Below are 17,671 nucleotides of genomic sequence, written 5' to 3'. Positions count from 1 at the left end.
AAGTTAGCCAGGCATGGCATGCACCTGTAGTCCCAGATACTCTGGAGGCTGAAGTAGGAGGATTGCTTGAGCCCAGGAGTTCAAGGTTACAATGAGCTATGATGACACCACTGCTACAGCTTGGGAGACAGAGCAAGATCTTGTCTCTAAAAAAGTAAAAATAAAAATAAATAAATAATGCTAATAAAAAAGAGAATAATACTTTTGACTCTTTGATAATGGTCATTTTTCTCTGCTTTTCCTCTTTTTTTTTTTTCCTCATCAGAACAGAACTTTAACTAAAATACTGATAGCTAACCACATTTAGAAAGACCAGGTTGATGTGGAGAATTTGGAAATGGAAATAGGTTAGAAGAACCCGCCTGCAACAAAGATTTTTAACTTTATTATTATTTTATTTATTTACTTATTTATTTATTTATTTATTTTATTTTTTAAAATTTATTGAGACGGGGTTCTGCTCTGTTGCCCAGGCTAGAGTTCAGTGGTGTGATCACAGTTCACTGCAGCCTTGACCTCCCAGGCTCAAGAGATCCTATACCTCAGCCTCCAAGTAGCTGGGACTGCAGACTGGCTAACTTTTGTATTTTTAATAGAGATGGGTTTCCACCATGTTGCCTAGCCTGGTCTTGGTCTTTAAATATTTATTTCTTTTAGTATTAAAAGTTAGCTCTACACTGACAAAGCTAAGAGCACAACACAGATTTATCAGAGAGTGATAGGAGGGGAGCAAGGAGGAAATTGCTTCTCCCTCCCCCATCTAAGGGAACATCAGGAAATTGGTAATTCAGCATAACATGGGTGGGCAGAGATCTCTTTTTGTTTCCCAGATGGAGTCTTGCTCTGTCACCCAGGCTGGAGTGTAGTGGTACAATCTCAGCTCACTGCACCCTCCGCCTCCCTGGTTCAAGTGAAACTCCTGCCTCAGTCTCCCAAGTAGCTGGGATTACAGGTGCGGGCCACCACGCCCGGCTAATTTCTGTATTTTTAGTAGAGACGAGGTTTCACCATGTTGGCCAGGCTGGTCTTGACTCCTGACCTCGTGATCCACCTGCCTCGGCCTCCCAAAGTGCTGAGATTACTTACAGGCATGAGCCACAGAGCCTGGCCTAGAAATATCTTTTAAAAGCATTCATTCCAGCTGGGCGCAGTGGCATGCTTCTAAGTGCATCAAACCATTAAATATCCAGACAAATCAGACTTTTTTGCCTATTTTAACTCTGCTTCTCTCCTTACATTGGACTCTTCTAGAATGTAGGAGTTTTTTTGTTTGTTTTAGTGTTCTTGGCAGTTTTTACGGTTTTATTTAAACACAAAACGTGCATATGAGCTATCTATTCATTTTCTTTGCTGCGCAGCCTGGCCTTGGGGTTGGTGACTCTGATGGCCAGCTGGGCAGAACTTTCCATGATGGCTTTGCGGTTCTTGGTTTTTGTGAGTGATCTCAACACAGTAAGATTTGTTGCACATAAGCAGCACTTCCAGCTCCTTGATGTTGTGGACCAGGAACTTTCAGAAGCCACTAGCAGCATGTGCTTTGTTTTTTGTTTTTGTTTGTTTGTTTGTTTGCTTTTTGTCATTGTTGTTGCTCCCATAACCAATGTTGGGCATCAAGATCTGGGCCTTGAACCTTCTATGAACCCTGTTGTCAATACCTCTGGGTTTCCACCAGTTACGCTTCATTTTGACATATGGGTCTGACTGGTGCCGGATGAACTTCTTGGTTCTCTTTTTAGTGATCTTGGGCTTCACAAGGGGTCTGAGGGCAGCTGTGATGCCGAGGAGGAGATGGCTGCCACCTCTGTAGGCAGCCCAGAGGAAGAGCTAGAATGTAGTTTTTAACTCACAATTCAGAACTCTCCTGAACCTGCAGACTAGGTTAAGTTTCCTGCTAGCTACCTGCAGCATATAGCCCTTACTACTCTCACAGCACCTGTTAAGTAAGGAACTACTGAAATCACTTGCTTAATTACCTGATGTATATTCCACCTGGGCAAGGATCTTGCATGTCTTTTTTTTTTTTTTTGAGACGGACTCTCGCTCTTGTTGTCCAGGCTGGAGTACAGTGGCGCAATCTTGGCTCACTGCAACCTCTGCCTCCCGGGTTCAAGCGATTCTCTGGCCTCAGTCTCCTGAGTAGCTTGGATTACAGGTGCCCACCACCACACCCGGCTAATTTTTGTACTTTTTAAATAGAGACGGGGCTTTGCCATGTTGGCTAGGCTGGTCTCGAACTCCTGACCTCAGGTGATCCGCCCGCCTTGGCCTCCCAAAGTGCTGGGATTACAGGTGTTAGCCACTGCACCCGGCCTCATGTCTTATTCAATTGTGTATCCACAGTGCCTACTATAAACCTGGGCACAGGACAGATCCTCAGTACATAATTGTGGAATTAGTAAATGAGTATTCTCTTATACATCAAGGTTGCTAAATATTTATGTTAGATGAATGGTGTGGTAGTTTGTTCTATTGATGTACCCCAATGAACCAAATCTCCTGCTATTTACATCCTTCTGCAGTCTCTTCTTGAATCTGACACATTTTAACCAATAGAATACAGCTAAAGTCACCCTGTGCCAGTTCCAGGCCTAAGTCTTAAGAAACCTTGAGCTTCCTCCTTTTGTACAAATGGAAGAAAATCCTAACATACATAGTCCAACTCCTTCGACTACCAAGCCAGGAAGAAGCCCAAGTCATCTATATGGTGAGGCCACATGTAAGAGAACTAAGAACCCAGCTGGCAGCAAGAACTGAGGAACTCAGCTGAGCAAGAACTGAACCCCTTCTCCCATCAAACTCCACCAACTAGCACCAATGTACCAGTCATGTGAATGGGCCACCTTGGAAGTGGATCATCCAACCCCAGTCAAGCTGCTCCAGCTGATGCCATGTGGAGCAAACTGCCAAGTCCTGCACAAATCTCAGAATTGGGAGCAAATAAATGATAGCTACTGTTTTAAAGCCCTGAACATTGGAATGGTTGTTATTTAGCAACTGACAATTGAGATAGAGGATAGGTGGATATTTACATTTCATAGAAATAAAATACAAACCATGCGCTCTATGTGCATGTATACGCAAAGATTTGCTGCAATGAAAGGCAGCAGATTTACAGAGAGAACTTATATATTTCCTGGACATACAATCGTCTAATATGTTATTAAATCAAGCATTATAGAGTGTTAGCATTTTTCTTTTCATTATGAAAAATAACTAATGTTTGTGAATATGAACTATTTACCATGTACCCAGCACTTTGTATGCATAAATTCTCACCATAGCAATATGCTAAACATATTATCCCCAATTTATAGACAATGAAACTGATAGAGAGGAAGTAATCAGGCCAAAGTCACACACTGAGCAAGATTCAGAGCCCGAATTTGAACTCAAACCATGCAACTTCAGAGCCCAAGGTCTTAAAAACACTAGAGGGACTTTCTGAAAAAAAGCCACCACTACCACCACCACTACTTACCACTACCAAAGCCAGTCATGAGAACAGCAGTAATTGTGCTCCTTCAAGGGAGAATTACTGTCACTATTTCTCTTTCTCTCCATTTCCATTCTCTTTCTCTCCAGCTTCAGCTGAGCTCCTCCAAGACTAGTGGTCTAGTGATGCAATCAGCAATCTCACTACATGACAGCCCCCCAACCAGTGTTTAGGAGAAAAATGATAGTCACGAATGTTACCTCTAAAAAGGATTTGCAGAATGAGCATTAACCTTACCACACATGCAGCACCTACTGAAATAGTGTGATTGCAAGGAAATGCCTAACAAAAAATCTCTTCCCTGAGTGGCAGATGTCTGAAATCTGCCATTGTGAAGGGGAATGAAAAATTATCTGCCACATGCTTCTGTATACCTGATTCTCTGGACTCAATTTCCTCATCTGTAATATTAGAGAACTGATTTGTTAAATCCTCTAAAACTTTATGGTTCTTTTTTTTTTTTTTTTTTTTGAGACGGAGTCTTGCTCTGTTGTCCAGGCTGGAGTGCAGTGGAGCAATCTCAGCTCACAGCAACCTCTACCTCCCAAATTCAAGCAATTCTCCTGCCTCAGCCTCCAGAGTAGCTGCGACTATATAGGTGCAGGCTGCCATGCCTGGCTAATTTTTTGTGTATTAGTAGAGACGGGGTTTCACTGTGTTGCCCAGGCTGGTCTCAAACTCCTGAGCTCAGGCGATCTGCCCGTCTGGGCCTCCCAAAGTGCTGGGATTACAGGCGTGAGCCACCGCGCCCGGCCCTGGTTCTGTTTTTTAATTTAAATTTAAGATAAATTTAGCAGCTATTAGGTTATTAAGTTAGGCAAGGGATTATAGAAATATAGTGATTTAATTGAAAGGCACTTGTCATAGATGGGTTTTATTTCTGTTCTGAAACCTAAAAGAAAGAATAGGATTCTGGGAACATAGACTATGTAAATTATAGTCTACCTAAGTAGACTACAAATATAACAGGCTATATAAAATAAACCAATCACAAAAAGACAAATACTGAATGATTCCACTTATATGAGTCACCTATGTAGAAAAATTCATAGAAATATAAAGAATAGTAGTTACCATGGGCTGGGATGAGGAGGAAATGGAGAGCTGTTCAATGAGTACACAGTTTCAATTTTGTAAGATGAAAAATTTTGAGAGATTAGTTGCAGAACAACATGATTAAACCTAATACTACTGAACTGTACACTTAGAAATGGTTAAGTTGATAAATTCTATATTTTTTTAACCACATTTAAAAAAAGAAATAGAATATACATACCCCATGAATGGTACAGAGAGTAATACTTCAGTGGTTTGGGGAAATGAAAGATTCACTGGTGTCATGTGACTGACATCAGTGTAACAAGGAAAGCCCCCTTGTGGGAAGATGGGTGGCAGTCCTTGAAGATGATGAATGTTGACAGGTAGAGACAGGAAGATGAAGAGATAAGCAAAATTGGGGAGGTGGAAGAGGCTGCAATGTATTGGGGGATATGAAGGAACCCAGTCTGATTCAACACTTAAGCAATGTGCACAGAGAAGAAATGCTTAAAGAACCACATCCAGGGAATTTTATATTTTATTTTATTTTATTTTATTTATTTTTGAGACAGAGTATCTCTCTGCCACCCAGCCTGGAGTGCAGTGGCACAATCTCAGCTCACTGCAACCTCTGCCTCCCAGGCTCAAGCGATCCTCTCACCTCAGTACTTTTTGTAGAGACAGGGTTTCACTATGTTGCCCAAGCTGGACTCAAACTCCTAGGCTCAAAAGATCCACCCACCTCAGCCTCCCACAGTGCTGGGATTATAGGCATGAGCCACCTCACTTGGCCAGAATTTTAAATTCACTGAAGTTAGAGTTATATTTCCAGTGTGTATCATTTCTTCATAATTGAGGCAACATGTGCAATTGCTCTAGGGAATGAACTTTTTATTGCTTCAATTTTAGATTGATAAGATCACATTATGATGTATCATTAGGAACAGCTAATAACAGTAATGATCTAATAAGTGTAATGCAATCTAAGACACTTCACAAATAAACATAAATTAAACCAAACTGGGCAAAACGCCCAGATTACTTCCTACACACACCAACAAAATACTATAAAAGTAAAAATGGAAACAAATGTCTCCCAAAAATGGTGGTTATTTTTGGGTTGTAAAACAATGGAAGACTTTTGTCTTTTTCTCTGTATTACTTCTTATTTCTGTTTTAAAAATAAGCACGAACATCTTTTGATAATGGGAAAACATTTAATGATATAAATTGTTATTATATGTGGCATCAGAATACAAGAGAACCACTTCTTGAAATCCCGAAAGAAAAATGATGAGGAACCCACCTCTATCTCACCAACGTGGGGATTCCAGCTACTTGATAGCAGGCAACTTTCCTTTCATTGATTTTATACACCCCTAACAGGGATCCTCACAGTATACTTTCTCCAATAAGTAGTTTTTGACTATTAATGACTCTGGACACAGGAAAAGGAAAGGTTCTAAGCCATCCCAAGAATACATTTTGGCCCTGAACTTAACTAAAAAGAGGGAATAGCAGAAATGTCCCCACTACTCACCAAGCTAAAGATAATATTTTTCAGCACTTGTCAAGTCCCATCAGTGAGCCAGCTAGGGAGCTCAGTTCCTTCTCCAAAAGATTAGAAAGTAGGCATCTTGTTCTCTTAAGGAGAGACTGTGAGTAGGCTTAAAATTGAATTCACACTTTTCATCTCTAATGGAAATCAATGTTACTATTCCTTCTGTTTCCTTCCACAGATATCTATGCATATATATGTGCAAATATGTATTTTACACACACACACACCACATCATATAAGTAATCTCTGTTAGCTGGATGTGTTGGCTCACGCCTGTAATCCCAGCACTTTGGGAGGCCGAGGCAGGTGGATCACCTGAGGCCAAGAGTTCGAGACCAGCCTGGCCAATATGGTGAAACCCCGTCTCTACTAAAAATACAAAAATCAGCCGGGCGTGGTGGTGGGCGGCAGTATTCCCAGCTACTTGGGAGGCTGAGGCAGGAGAATTGCTTCAACCCAGGAGGCGGAGGTTGCAGTGAGTTGAGATCACACCATTGCACTCCAGGCTGGGCAACAAGGTGAGACTCTGTCTCAAAAAACAAACAAACAAAATTGGTCTCTGTCTTCAGTTTTTCCTTTTCTTTTCTATGCAATATATTTAACCTATAGCTACAGTGTTAATTCTTGTTGATTTGAATCAAAGTTGAATTGTTGAATTGAATTGAAGAAAATTTCCTTAATTCATTCCACAAATGTTTAATTTGAGCTAGATGCTGGGTCTGTATCAGTGAAAAAAACAGTTTCTGCAGAAGCTTGAAGTCTAATTTGCAAAGTCATGGTAAGTTATTAGTATAAAACTTACATAATTTCTATTAAAAAATGTGTACATGTATGAAATAACTAGAGTAAAATTACTCATGAACTAATGCTTTGTCACTAGTAGAGCTATGGGCTACATATGGAGCAGATACAGGACCTCCAAATACCAGGACGAAGAAGCAGAATTGGATAGGCTTTGGTTAAACTAGGATTTTACATGTGGGAGGCACTTCATATATAATCATATCCCAATTATTTATACTTAGGGTAGGAATCCAAGTCTCAGGGAGATATAAATAACAGTATTATTTATTTATTTTTTATGTATTATTATTATTATTTTTGAGGCCGAGTCTCGTTTTGTCACCCAGGCTGGTTCTCGGCTCACTGCAATCTCTGCCTCTTGAGTTCAAGCGATTCTCCTACCTAGTCTCCTGGTAGCTGGGATTACAGGCACATGCCACCATCCCCAGCTAATTTTTTTTTTTTGGTATTTTAATTAATTAATTAATTAATTTTTTTTTTTTTTTTTTTGAGAGGGAGTCTCGTTTTGTCGCCCAGGCTGGAGTGCAGTGGTGGGATCTTGGCTCACTGCAACCTCCGCCTGCCGGGTTCAAGCAATTCTCTGCCTCAGCCTCCGGAGTAGCTGGGATTACAGGTGCCCGCCACCACACCTGGCTAATTTTTTTGTATTTTTAGTAGACGGGGTTTCACCATCTTGGCCAGGCTGGTCTTGAACTCCTGACCTCGTGATTTACTGGCCTCAGCCTCCCAAAGTGCTGGGATTACAGGTGTGAGCCACTGTGCCTGGCCCTTTTTTTAGTAGAGACGGGGTTTCACCATGCTGGCCAGGCTGGTCTCAAACTCCTGACCTCGTGATCCGCCCACCTCAGCCTCCCAAAGTGCTGAGATTATAGGCGTGAGCCACCACGCCCAGCCTGAAACACTGAGTGTTATTTAGAAGCATAGATTCATGCTCTTTCTAGTCCAGGGTAGACCACATTGTTTGGTGTTGGTGAAGACCCAAGTAGATGACTTCTAAAAGTGCATCCCAACACTCAATTGTGAGGCTAGATTCTGTTTTGTAGAAAACACTGTAAGGAGAGAACACCTCTTTGGGAGCAATCAATAGCAACATTGCAAAGAGTTTATGGCCATGAACTCAAGAACCTGACTGCTACAATTAAAAATCCCTACTCTGGCTGAGCACAGGCCTGTGATTTCAGCACTTTAGGAGGCCAAGGTGGAAGGACTGCTTGAGGCCAGAAGTTTGAGACCAGCCTGGGCAACACAAGGAGACTCCCTTTGCTACCAAAAAAAGAAGTAGTAAATAGCTGGGTATGGTAATGTAGTGCCTGTAGCTACTTGGGAAGCAGGATTGGTTGGGCCCAGTAATTTGAGTAGTTTCAGGTTGCAGTGAGCTATGATCATGCCACTGCACTCCAGCCTGGGCAACAGAGCCAGACCCTGTTTCTTAAAAAAAAAAAAAAAAAAAAATCCTTACTCTGTCAGTTCCCACATCTGTAAAATAGGAATAATAATGGTATCCATTTTATAGTCATTGTGAGAGTAAAATGAGCTGATACACACAGTGGTGTGCTGGTAAATGTTTAACCAGCCTGGGAGTAAGAAAGCTTTGTAGCACTTACCAATTTCCTACCTGATTTCAAGCCACCAACATGAGTCAACTAGCTTATAGAATTCCTGATATTTTAACCATCGGCTCTTGTGAGCTGGTACTTGCATACCACAACATATGAAATATTTATGAAAATCCCTGAGCCAGGCATGGTGGCGCACACCTGTTGTCCCAGCTACTTGAGAACCTAAGGCTGAAGCCCAGGAATTGAAGGCTGTAGTGTGCGATGATTGTGCCCGTGAACAGCCACATAGGCACTCCTCTAGCCCAGGCAACATAGTGAGACCTTGTTTCTGCACTTTGAGTATTATATGCATACAAAACATGTAGATATTAGTTACTATATGTATATTTTTTTGAGACAAGGTCTCACTCTGTTACCCAGGTTGTAGTGCAGGGGCACGATTATGGCTCACTGCAGCTTCAAACTCCCAGGCTCAAGCGATCCTCCCACCTCACAGCCTCTGAAATAGCTGGGGACTATAGGCATATGCACACACACCCCGCAATTTTTGTATTTTCTGTAGAGATTAGGTTCTCATTTTGCTGCTCAGTCTGGTCTCAAACTCCTGAACTCAAGTGATCTAAATCTACCCACCTCAGCCTCCCAAAGTGCTGGGATTACAGGCGTGAGCCACCATGCCCAGCTAGTCACTATATATACTACTAAAATATATATGACAGCATTTTCTCTGATTTTGGAATGTTCGAGTACACTATAATTTTCAAAATAACTAAATTCTTAGTGATGCCCGGTGGTACCCTTATCCCCAGGAGGCCCTAAATAAAAATATAAGCTAACTAAAACAGTATGTTTACTATGCAAACGCAGCTTCCAGACAGTTTCCTCCAATGCCTCTGCTTTTCCACCCTTAATTCCCTCTAGATAGAGTCTAGAGACATCATAAGTGTGTGACTGATTCCCATCTGAATGACATTATTAATTGTATATTTTTGGGGGTGAAGTTTCTATTTATTTCCTTATTTTATTTTATTTTTTTGGAGACGGAGTCTCATTCTGTCGCCCAGGCTGGAGTACAATGGCCCGATCTCAGCTTACTGCAACCTCCACCTCCTGGGTTCAAGCGATTCTCCTGCCTCAGCCTTCTGAGGAGGAGTAGCTGGGACTACAAGCGCCCGCCACCACATCTGGCTAATTTTTGTATTTTTGGTAGAGATGGAATTTCACCATATTGGCCAGGCTGGTCTTGAACTCCTGACCTTGTGATCCGCCCGCCTGGGCCTCCCAAAGTGCTGGGATTACAGGCATGAGTCACTGTGCTCGGCCTAGTTCCTTATTTTAATGGAAAAAAGTGTATATATTTATGTTGTAAAACAAGATGTTTTGATATATGTGTATACTGTGAAATACGTAAATCAAGTTAGTTAACTTATTCATTACCTCACATATTTATCTTTTTTTTTTTTTTTTTTTTTCTGAGACTACATCTTGCTCTTGCCCAGGCTGGAATACAGTGCAGTGGTGCAATTATGGCTCACTGCAGCCTCAACCTCCCAGGCTCAAGTGATCCTCCCATCTTGGTCTTCCAAGTAGCTGGGACCACAGGTGTGTACCACTTGGCCTTTTTTTTTAGACAGAGTCTTGCTCTGTCGCCAGACTGGAGTGCAGTGGCATAACTTGGCCCACTGCAACCTCCACCTCCTGGGTTCAAGCGATTCTCCTGCCTCAGCCTCCTGAGTAGCTGGGTCCACAGGCACGGGCCACCATGCCCAGCTAATTTTTTTGTGTATTTTTAGTAGAGACAGGGTTTCACCATGTTGGCCAGAATGGTCTCAATCTCTTGACCTCATGATCCTCCCGCCTCGGCCTCCCAAAGTGCTGGGACTACAGGCGTAGCCACCGCGCCTGCTCTTTTTTTTTTTTTTTTTTTGGAGACAGTGTCTCACTATGTTGCCCTGCTGGAATTGAATTCCTGATCTCAAACAATGCTCCCACCTCAGCCTCCCAGAGTGCTGGGTCTACAGGCATGAGCCACTATGCCCAGCCTATTTATCCTATTGTGTGTGTGTGTGGTAAGAACACTTAAAATCTACTTTTCTAGCAATTTTCTTTTCTTTCTTTCTTTCTTTTTTTTTTTTTTGAGATGGAGTCTTACTTTGTTGCCCAGGCTGGAGTGCAATGGTGCAATCTTGGCTCACTGCAATCTCCACCTCCCAGGTTCAAGCGATTCTCCTGCCTCAGCCTCTCAAGTAGCTGGGATTACAGGTGCCCACCACCATACCCAGCTAATTTTTTGTATTTTTAGTAGAGACAGGGTTTCACCACGTTGGCCAGGCTGGTCTTGAACTCCTGACCTCAGGCAATCTGCCATCTCGACCTCCCAAAGTGCTGGGATTACAGGCGTGAGCCACTGCACCTGGCCAGCAATTTTCAAATGTACAATATATTGTTATTAACTGTATTCACCATGATGTTCAATAGGTCTCCTTCCTGAATTTTTTTTTTTTTTTTTTTTTTTGAGACAGAGTCTCACTCTGTTGCCCAGGCTGGAGTGCAGTGGCGCAATCTCAGCTCATGCAACCTTCGCCCCTTTGCCTCCCTGGTTCAAGCGATTCTCGTGCCTCAGCCACCCAAGTAGCTGGGATTACAGGCACGCACAACCACACCTGGCTAATTTTTGTATATTTAGTAGAGACAAGGTTTCACCATATTGGCCAGGCTTAGTCTTCTTAAATTTCATGTCCTTTGACTAACATCTTCCCAATCCTTGCCCTCTCTGCCAACCCCTACCCCCGATAACTAACATTCTACTCTTTGCTTCTATGTTTTTGACTTTTTAGATTTCATATAAGTGAGATCATGCAGTGTTTGTTTTTCTGTGCCTGGCTTATTTTATTTAACATAATATCCTCTAGGTTCATTTGTATTACTGCAAATGACAGGATTTCCTTCTTTTTTAAAGGCTGAATAGTATTCTGTTGTGCATATACACCAGATTTTCTTTTCTTTTCTTTCCTTTTTCTTTCTTTTTTTTTTTTTTTTGAGACAGTGTCTCTCTGTCGCCGAGGCTGGAGTGCAGTGGTGCGTGGTGCGATCTTGGCAGACTGCAACCTCCGCCTCCCGGGTTCAAGTGATTCTCCTGCCTCAGCCTCCCAAGTAGCTGGGACTACAGGCATGCACCACCATGCCCAGATAATTTTTGTATTTTTTAGTAGAGACAGGGTTTTGCCATGTTGGTCTCGAACTCCTGACCTCAGGTGATCCACCTGCCTGGGCCTCCCAAAGTGCTGGGATTATAGGCCTGAGCTATCGTGTCCAGCCCAGATTTTCTGTATCTAATTATCCACTGATGGACACTTAAATTGCTTCCATACCTTGGCTATTGTGAATAATGCTGCAATGAACATAGGCATGCATCTATAACTTCACCATACTGATTTCATTTTCTTTGGATATATATCCAAGAGTGAAATTGACAGATCATATCGTAGTTTTATTTTTAATTTTTTTCAGGAAACTTTATATCGTTTTCCATAATGACTGTACTAATTTACATCCAAACCAACTGTTTACTAGGTTCCTGTTTGTTTGTTTGTTTTGAGAGAGATCTCCCTTTGTCACCCAGGCTGGAGTGTAGTGGGGCAAACATGCCTCACTGTGGCCTTGACATTGGAACTCAAGCTATCCTCCCGCCTCATCCCCTAAGCACCACATGCATGTGCCACCATGCCTGGCTAATTTTTAAATTTTTTTGTAGAAATGGGGTCCCACTATATTGCCCAGGCCGATCTCCAACTCCTGGGCTGATGTAGATTTCCCATCTCAGCCTCTGGAGTAGCTGGGACCACAGGTGTGTGCCAAAAAAGTGCCAGGATTACAGGCTTGAGCCACTACACCCAACCAAGGGTCTCTTTTTCACTACATCTTTACATCCTCACCAACAGTTGTTATTTTAAAATTTTTATTGATTCAATCTCCTTACTCGTTATCAATCTGCTCAAATTTTCTGTGTATATATATGTCTATGTATTTTTTACTTTTTATTTATTTATTTATTTTTTGGAGACAATTTTGCTCTGTCACCCAGGCTGGAGTCCAGTTGACTGCAGCCTCAATCCCCCCGGGCTCAAGTGACCTTCTCACCTCAACCTTCAGAGTAGCTAAGACCACAGGAGCAAGTCACCACGCCTGGCTAATTTTTTGTATTTTTAGTAGAGACAGGGTTTCGCCATTTTGCCCAGGCTGGTCTTTAACTCCTGGTCTCAAGCGATCATCCTACCTTAGCTTCCCAAAGTGCTGGGATTACAAGGGTGAGCCACTGTGCCAGCCTCAAATTTTTTCATGATTCAGTCTTAGTAGATTGTGTGTGTCTAAGAATGTATCAATTTCTTCTCGGTTATCAAATTTGTTTCTAGGTTCGAATTTGTTGATATATAATTGTCCATTGTAGTTTCACAAGATCCTTTGTATTTCTTTTCTTTTTCCGTTTCTTTTTTTTTTTTTTTTTTTTTGAGACAGAGTCTCGCTGTGTCGCCCAGGCTGGAGTGCAGTGGTGTGATCTCGGCTCACTGCAATCTCCGCCTCCCGGGTTCAAGCGATACTCCTGCCTCAGCCTCCCAAGCAGCTGGGACTACAGTCACCTGCCACCACGCCCAGCTAATTTTTGTATTTTTAGTAGAGACGGGGTTTCACCATATTGGACAGGCTGGTCTTGAACTCCTGACCTTGTGATCCGCCCTCCTTGGCCTCCCAAAGTGCTGGAATTGCAGGCCTGAGCCACCACACCCAGCCAATTCTTTGTATTTCTTTTCTTTTTGTTTTCTTTTGAGACGGAGTTTCGCTCTTGTTGCCCAGGCTGGAGTGCAATGGTGCGATCTCGGCTCACCGCAACCTCCGCCTCCCGCGTGCAAGCAATTCTGCCTCAGCCTCCTGAGTAGCTGGGATTAGAGGCATGCCCCACCACGCCCAGCTAATTTTTTGTATTTTTAGTAGAGACGGGGTTTCTCCATGTTGGTCAGGCTGATCTCAAACACCCGACCTCAGATGATCGGCCCACCTCAGCCTCCCAACGTGCTGGGATTACAGGCCTGATTACAGGATTACAGGCGCCCAGCCGATCCTTTGTATTTCTATGGTATCAATTGTAATGTCTTCTCTTTCATTCTGATTTTATTTGGGTATCCTCTATTTTTTCCTAGTCTCACTAAAGGTTTGTAGATTTTGTTTATCTTTTCAAAAAACCAACCCTTGGTTTCATTGATCTTTTTTATCTTTCTAGTTTTATTTATTTATTTATTTCTAGTCTTTATTATTTCCTTCCTTCTACTAACTTTGGGCTTAATTTGTTCTTTTTCTAGTTCTTTAAGGTGTAATATTGGGTTGTTTAATTTGTAATTTTATAAAAATTACTTGGATGTATACCATATGCTTTATTTACAATATTTCAATCCTTACAGCAACCATAATCTGTGATATTATTTTCAAGTGATGAAACTGAGGCTCAGAGAGGATTTATAACTTTCTAAAGGCTATACATCTAGTCAATAATATTCAGTGTATTTGAACCTGATATCTGCTGGCTAAATCTTATGTTCTCTCCAATATCACACATTATGCCATAATTAAGAGAGGACTTTTCTCTAGTTCCATAGAAAAATTTGAGTTAAACAACATAGAACATACTATTTTAACCATAACTATTCTGCATACTACAGCTAGTCTCTGAATTATATATGTATTATATAATTTTATATATAAAGTTCATAGTAAGCTATGGATACATATTTATAAACACTGAACATTTTATTACGTATTTTCCAATAAATTATCGATAATTCTGAAATTAAAAGTTTTACTTTGATTTCCATACCTTTTAAACTTACTTTTGCAATAAGAGAATTTTTTTTTTTTTTTTTTTTTGAAACAGAGTCTCCCTCTGTCTCCCAGGCTGGAGTGCAGTGGCAGTGATCTTGGCTCACTGCAAGCTCCGCCTCCCGGGTTCACGCCATTCTCCTGCCTCAGCCTCCCTAGTAGCTGGGACTACAGGCGCCCACCACCATGCCCGGCTAATTTTTTGTATTTTTAGTAGAGATGGGGTTTCACAGTGTTAGCCAGGGTGGTCTCGATCTCCTGACCTTGTGATCTGCCCGCCTTGGCCTCCCGCAATAAGAGAATTCTTAAAATAAGCTTAAATTTTAGCTCTGAACTATAAATACAGCATTCATTCTGCAACTTGAAAATTTTGGAAATCTATTCCCTTAGAAAAATGGCAAGGTGGGGGTGGGAAGAAGAATAATACTGAATACAGCTTGGAGACTCTATCTCCAATACAAATGTTCATCTAACTTAGAGAGGTACAGAGAGTGAAAATATGTCTGAGGTAAGTCAACAGAATCATCTGCCTTCAAACAAACAGACACTATGTGTACAATTACAGAGAAATATAATACCTACATTTTATTCATACCAGGATGCCTTTATACATACTCAGGCATAACTCGAAACATGATCTGTCCATCACCACCTCTCTGAGACCTTATTCCACCACCCTCCTCTCCTATAATGTTTGAGCTACAACTGGCTCTCTTCCTATTCCTAGAACACACCAAACTGGTTCCACTTTTTACCATTGGCATTTGTTTTAACATCTGCTGAAATGCTCTTTCCCCAGATGTGTGCTTCCTCCTTCACAGACTTCAGATCTCTGCTTGACTGTCACTTATCAGGGAAGTGTTCTCTGACCACCAAATATAAATCTACCCACCCCACCCCAAGTGCTCTGTGCACCTACCCTGTTTTATCTTCTTCATAATCCTTCTTACTACCTGATATTTTAAATTTTTATTATTTATTTATATTTTTTAATTGTGATAAAATCATGTAACATAAAATTTGCCATTTTCACATTTACATTGTTGTGCAACCAATCTTCGAGAACTCTTTTCATCTTGCAAAACTGAAACTCTGTACCCATTAAACAACAACTTCCCATTCCCCCAGCCTCCAGCTCTTGGTTACCACTACTCTACTTTCTGCCTCTGTATATTTGACTACTCTAGGTACCTTATATATTTGGAATCGTGGTTGGCTTATTTAACTTAGGACAATGTCTTTGGCCAGGTGCAGTGGCTTATGCCTGTAATCCTAGCACTTTGGGAGGCTGAGGCAGGAGGATCACTTGAGGTCAGGAGTTCAAGACCAGCCTAGCCAACATGGTGAAACCCTGTTTCTACTAAAAATACAAAAACAGCCGGGCATGGTGGCTCACATCTGTAGTCCCAGCTACTCAGGAGGCTGAGGCAGGAGAATCGCGTGAACCCGGGAAGCGGAGGTTGCAGTGAGCCAAGATGGCACCACTGCACTCCAGCCTGGGCAACACAGCAAGGCTCTGTCTCAAAAAAAAAAAAAAAAAAGACTGTGTCTTTAAGGCTCATGCATGTTGTAGCATGTGTTAGAATGTGTTTCCTTTTTTTTTTTTTGGAGATAGAGTCTTGCTCTGTTGCCCAGGCTGGAGTGCAGTGGCGCCATCTCGGCTCACTGCAACCTCCACCTCCCAGGTTCAAGCGATTCTCCTGCCTCAGCCTCCCGAGTAGCTGGGACTAAAGGCGCCCGCCACCATGCCCAACTAATTTTTTTTGTATTTTAGTAGAGACAGGGTTTCACCTTGTTGCCCAGGCTGGTCTTGAACTACTGAGCTCAGGCAATCCACCCGCCTCAGCCTCCCAAAGTGCTGGGATTACAGGCGTGAGCCACCGCACCCGGCCGAATGTGTTTCCTTTTAAAGGCTGAAGAATATTCCACCGTATGTATATGCCACATTTCGTGTATCCGTTCTTCTGACGTTTGGCTTGCTTCTACTTTTTGACTATAATGCTGCTGTGAACATGAGTGGACAAATATCTCTTTGAGACCCTGTTTTCAATTCTGCTGTGTATATACCCAGAAGTATATTTATCCCTCTAGAAGTGGGATTGCTAGATCATAGAGCAGCTGTATTTTTAATTTCTAAAGAACATTCATAATGTTTTCCACAGTGGCTAAACCATTATTTATTCCTATCAGTAGCACACAAGGATTCCAGTTTCTCCATGTCCTTTCCAACACTTGTAATTTTCTGGGTTGTTTTGTTTCGTTTTGATAGTAGCCATTCTAATGGGTATGGGATGGTCTGTGTGTGTGTGTGTGTGTGTGTGTGTGTATGTGTATGTGTGTGTGTCTATATATTTATATCTTTATTTTCTTCCTTTCTTTTACTAGAATGTAAACTCCGTGAGGGCCAGGATTTTGTTTTTGTCACTGTTGCATTCCTAAAACTTTTAACCTGCCTGACACATATTAGGCATCCAAAATATATTTGTCAAATGAATCAATAATCTCACATTTTCAAGATTTTTCTGGCCGGGCATGGTGGTTCACGCCTTTAATCCCAGCACTTTGGGAGGCCGAGGGTGGCGGATCACCTGAGGTCAGGAGTTCAAGACCAGCCTAGCCAACATGGTGAGACCCTGTCTCTACAAAAAATACAAAAATTAACCGGGTACGGTGGCATGCGCCTGTAGTCCCAGCTACTCTGAAGGCTGAGGCAGGAGAATCACTTGAACCCGGGAGGCAGAGGCTGCAGTAAGCTGAGATCACACCACTGCACTCCAGCCTGGGTGACAGAGCGACACTCTGTCTCCAAAAAAAAAAAAGATTTTTCCTATATTAGCATTAGTACTCAAACTGAAAAGATGAGAGAACAGTTATTGTAGGAATTATGATACAGAGCATGTCTAACAGATTCCCTTCAATGTTTTAGGGTCTAAAATTATAATCCTTGTCTTTACTGATATTTTAAAATGTAAACCCAGTATAATTTTAGTAATGTAATGCATATATCATATCAACTAAAGAATAAATTCTGTCAAAGCACATTCTCATTAGTTGTCAAGAACCATATTTGTTTGTTCCTGTGATCATCATCTAACTGTCACCTTTGTTGTTAGGTTCTAAAGAAATGCTCTTAGGTGGCAATGCTTTTGATCACCGTAAAAACATTAACCAGGAAATTTATGTCAAGTCCTTGACGAGACAGCTAATTAAAAAAAGATCTTGCAGGGGGCGGTGGCTCGTGCCTGTAATCCCGGCACTTTGGGAGGCCGAGGAGGGAGGATCACCTGAGGTCAGGAGTTCGAGACCAGCCTGGCCAATATGGTGAAACCCCATCTCTACTAAAAATAC

The 17,671-nt window shown here is 41.9% G+C and overlaps 1 protein-coding gene and 1 pseudogene across 1 annotated transcript in view; both read right to left on the bottom strand.

The window, feature by feature from the left end:
* ANK2 (ankyrin 2) overlaps positions 1 to 17,671 on the bottom strand; it is a 683,465-nt gene that overhangs the window by 642,166 nt on the left and 23,628 nt on the right. The window lies entirely within an intron of this gene.
* On the bottom strand, positions 455 to 3,071 carry LOC129058883 (large ribosomal subunit protein eL32-like; annotated as a pseudogene).

This window comes from Pongo abelii, chromosome 3, assembly GCF_028885655.2.
Source record: "Pongo abelii isolate AG06213 chromosome 3, NHGRI_mPonAbe1-v2.0_pri, whole genome shotgun sequence".
NCBI lineage: Eukaryota > Metazoa > Chordata > Mammalia > Primates > Hominidae > Pongo > Pongo abelii.
Note: the sequence above shows the minus strand (reverse complement) of the source record. Positions and strands in the feature narration are given on the sequence as shown.